Here is a 5,000-nt window from a genome sequence, read left to right as displayed (position 1 = left end):
ATATATATATATACACACACACTCTACCCATACATAGTCAGACTCATGCTCATTATTATTTAAAGGAGATATTGTGAATCATTATGAATTATGATATGTTATGGGATATTATGAGCGTTTTTATGTACGAAACTAGTATGAATAGTTTTCATATTTTGAGATTCGGAATATCACAAAATTAAAGTAATATTTTGATGTCTGGATTTTTTCCAAATTTTCCTTTGAATAATCAACGAAAAATACAGCTACGAAAGTTATTATTATTATTATTATTATTATTATTATTATTATTATTATTATTATTATTATTATTATTATTATTATTATTATTATTATTATTATTATTATTATTATTCATAGTCGCTTAAACTATCTAACTTGTATTTTTGTTTATGTGCTCGCTCCATAGATCTAACTGCAAGAATTAGAAGTAACTCTAACATAACTAGTGATGAAAATAATGACTAAACTACTATTTTTTTCGTGAAATTGTCAAAAAAAAGAAAAAAAAAACGCACAAAATAAAAAGATAGAAGACGACAAGACGTCGTTCTTTCGTCTATGAATAGTATAATTCATCAGTAAAGATTTATTTTTTTCCGCTGTTCATCTAAGAATAACGTAAGATTAATTATAATCCTCATATATATGAGAGAAAGACAGGGTATCTAGGAATAACGGAAGATTAATTGTATTCCTCATATATGTAAGAGAAAGACAGAAAGACAGAATATCTAGAAATAACGGAAGATTAATTGTATTCCTCATATATGTAAGAGAAAGACAGAAAGACAGAGTATCTAAGAATAACGTTAGATTAATTATAATCCTCATATATGTAAGAGAAAGACAGAGTATCTAGGAATAACGGAAGATTAATTGTATTCCTCATACATGTAAGAGAAAGACAGCGTATCTTAGAATAACTTAAGATTAATTATAATCTTCGTATATGTAAGAGAAAGACAGAGTATCTAGGAATAATGGAAGATTAATTGTATTCCTCATACATGTAAGAGAAAGACAGAAAGACAGAGTATCTAGGAATAACGTAAGATTAATTATAATCCTCATATATGTAAGAGAAAGACAGAGTATCTAGGAATAACGTAAGATTAATTATAATCCTCATATATGTAAGAGAAAGACAGGGTATCTAGGAATAACTTAAGATTATAATCCTCATATATGTGAGAGAAAGACAGAAAGACAGAGTATCTAGGAATAACGTAAGATTAATTATAATCCTCATATATGTAAGAGAAAGACAGAGTATCTAGGAATAACGGAAGATTAATTGTATTCCTCATACATGTAAGAGAAAGACAGCGTATCTTAGAATAACTTAAGATTAATTATAATCCTCGTATATGTAAGAGAAAGACAGAGTATCTAGGAATAACGGAAGATTAATTGTATTCCTCATACATGTAAGAGAAAGACAGAAAGACAGAGTATCTAGGAATAACGTAAGATTAATTATAATCCTCATATATGTAAGAGAAAGACAGAGTATCTAGGAATAACGTAAGATTAATTATAATCCTCATATATGTAAGAGAAAGACAGGGTATCTAGGAATAACTTAAGATTAATTATAATCCTCATATATGTGAGAGAAAGACAGAAAGACAGAGTATCTAGGAATAACGTAAGATTAATTATAATCCTCATATATGTAAGAGAAAGACAGAGAAGACAGAGTATCTAGGAATAACGGAAGATTAATTGTATTCCTCATACATGTAAGAGAAAGACAGAGTATCTTGGAATAACTCAAGATTAATTATAATCCTCATATATGTATGAGACAGACAGAAAGACAGAGTATCTAGGAATAACTTAAGACACTGAAGACAGAGTATCTAGGAATAACGTAAGATTAATTATAATCCTCATATATGTATGAGACAGACAGAAAGACAGAGTATCTTGGAATAACTTAAGATTAATTATAATCCTCATATATGTATGAGACAGACAGAAAGACAGAGTATCTTGGAATAACTTAAGATTAATTATAATCCTCATATATGTATGAGACAGACAGAAAGACAGAGTATCTAGGAATAACTTAAGATTAATTATAATCCTCATATATGTATGAGACAGACAGAAAGACAGCGTATCTTAGAATAACTTAAGATTAATTATAATCCTCGTATATGTAAGAGAAAGACAGAGTATCTAGGAATAACGGAAGATTAATTGTATTCCTCATACATGTAAGAGAAAGACAGAGTATCTTGGAATAACTTAAGATTAATTATAATCCTCATATATGTAAGAGAAAGACAGAAAGACAGAGTTTCTAGGAATAACGTAAGATTAATTAAAATCCTCATATATGTATGAGACAGACAGAAAGACAGAGTATCTAGGAATAACGTAAGATTAATTATAATCCTCATATATGTAAGAGAAAGACAGAGTATCTAGGAATAACGGAAGATTAATTGTATTCCTCATACATGTAAGAGAAAGACAGAGTATCTTGGAATAACTTAAGATTAATTATAATCCTCATATATGTAAGAGAAAGACAGAAAGACTGAGTATCTAGGAGTGACGTAAGATTAATTGTAATCCTCATATATATAAGAGAAAGACAGAAAGACAGAGTATCTAGGAATAACGTAAGATTAATTATAACCTCATATATGTAAGAGAAAGACAGAAAGACTGAGTATCTAGGAGTGACGTAAGATTAATTGCAATCCTCATATATATAAGAGAAAGACAGAAAGACAGAGTATCTAGGAATAACGTAAGATTAATTATAATCCTCATATATGTAAGAGAAAGACAGGGTATCTAGGAGTGACGTAAGATTAATTGTAATCCTCTTAAATGTGAGAGAAAGACAGAAAGACAGGGTATCTAGGAATAACGGAAGATTAATTGTATTCCTCATACATGTAAGAGAAAGACAGAAAGACAGAGTATCTTGGAATAACTCAAGATTAATTATAATCCTCATATATGTAAGAGAAAGACAGAGTATCTAGGAATAACGGAAGATTAATTGTATTCCTCATACATGTAAGAGAAAGACAGAGTATCTTGGAATAACTTAAGATTAATTATAATCCTCATATATGTAAGAGAAAGACAGAGTATCTAGGAATAACGTATGATTAATTAAAATCCTCATATATGTATGAGACAGACAGAAAGACAGAGTATCTAGGAATAACGTAAGATTAATTATAATCCTCATATATGTAAGAGAAAGACAGAAAGACTGAGTATCTAGGAGTGACGTAAGATTAATTGTAATCCTCATATATATAAGAGAAAGACAGAAAGACAGTGGGAAGGAGAGCAGACAGCAGATAGAGACAGACAGTGGCAAGATCCTGATTGATTGATTAAAAGACCTTTTATCACCGTGTTGAAAGAGAATGATTTTGCTCCCACCTTTATTGCCTGTAAGAGCGTGCGGTTTATTTCTTTGATTGTTTCTTTCAAACTCAGGGAAAAAACGGAACATTTTTAGAAATTTTGACTTTTTGTAAATACGCAATAGCAAAATGAAATAGATCAGCAACCTGTTTGACTAAAGTTAATTAGGAATTTTGACTCGAATTAGGAATTTTTATTTTTATATATACGCAGTAGCGAAATAAAGTAGAGTAACAATATGGCAGACTAAAGCAAATTAGGAATTTTGACTCAAATTAGGAATTTTGACTCAAATTTGGAATTTTGACTCGAATCAGGAATTTTGACTCAAATTAGGAATTTTGACTCAATTCAGGAATTTTGACTCAAATCAGGAATTTTGATTCAAATTAGGAATTTTGACTCAAATCAGGAATTTTGACGCAAATCAGGAATTTTGAGTTTTTATATATATATACTGTATACACAATAGCAAAATAAAGTTGAATAGCAACCTGTTAGACTAAAGCAAATTAGAAATTTTGACTCGAATCAGGAATTTTGACTCCAATTAGGAATTTTGAATTTTCATATATACTCAATAGCAAAATAAAGTAGAATTTCAAGCTTTTATATTAAAGCGAATTAGGAATTTTGACTCAAGTTAGGAATTTAGACTCATCTGGAATTTTGACTCAAATTAGGAATTTTGACTTTTCATAAATACATAATAGCAAAATAAAGCAAATCAAGAATTTTGACTTTATATAAATACGAAATACCATTATGAGATAGAAATGTAACCTGTAGACTAAAGCAATTGAAGGTGTAATACTTAAGGATGAACGGAATACATTGAGAGAAAATTTCAACCTTGGCGATACACTCGGGCGCACTATTCTATCTTAATTCTCTTCCTCTTGTTTTTTTTTTTTTTTTTTTTTTTTTTTTATAAAGTTTTTATAGTTTATGTAGGAGATATTTATTTTAACGTTGATACGGTGCTTCAAATATTTTATTTTTCTTTGTTTCCTTTCCTCACTGGGCTATTTTCCTTGTTGGAGTCCCTGGGCTTATAGCATCCTGCTTTTCCAACTAGGGTTGTAGCTTAGCAATAATAATAATAATAATAATAATAATAATATTATTATCATGTACAGGTGGTTAATTCTTATGCTGAAATGCGACGTTGCCATTTGAACGATGGGGTCTCTTGAATACGATCACTCTGACGTGTATTGTGTTGGCAAATTGGTATTGCACGCCTCAGCTTAATTTGATTCGTATACCTTTAGCTGTGATATTCTATCATACAGACCAGTCAGAAACCATAGTGGATATACAGTATATGTACATATAGATAGTAGGTTGACCAGGGCACCAGCCACTCGTTGAGATACTACCTCTAGAGAGTTATGGGGTCCTCTGACTGGCCAGACAGTACTACATTGGATCCTTCTCTCTGGTTACGGTTCACTTTCCCTCTGCCTATACATACGCCGAGTTGTCTGGCCTATTCTTTACATATTCTCCTCTGTCCTCATACATTTGCAAACATGGAGATTACAAAACTATTTTTTTTTCACCCAAGGGATTAACTACTGCTATGGTAAGCA

This window comes from Palaemon carinicauda, chromosome 38 (genome assembly GCF_036898095.1).
Source record: "Palaemon carinicauda isolate YSFRI2023 chromosome 38, ASM3689809v2, whole genome shotgun sequence".
Lineage (NCBI taxonomy): Eukaryota > Metazoa > Arthropoda > Malacostraca > Decapoda > Palaemonidae > Palaemon > Palaemon carinicauda.
The sequence above is the reverse complement of the archived record's forward strand: the minus strand, read 5'-3'. Positions refer to the sequence as shown.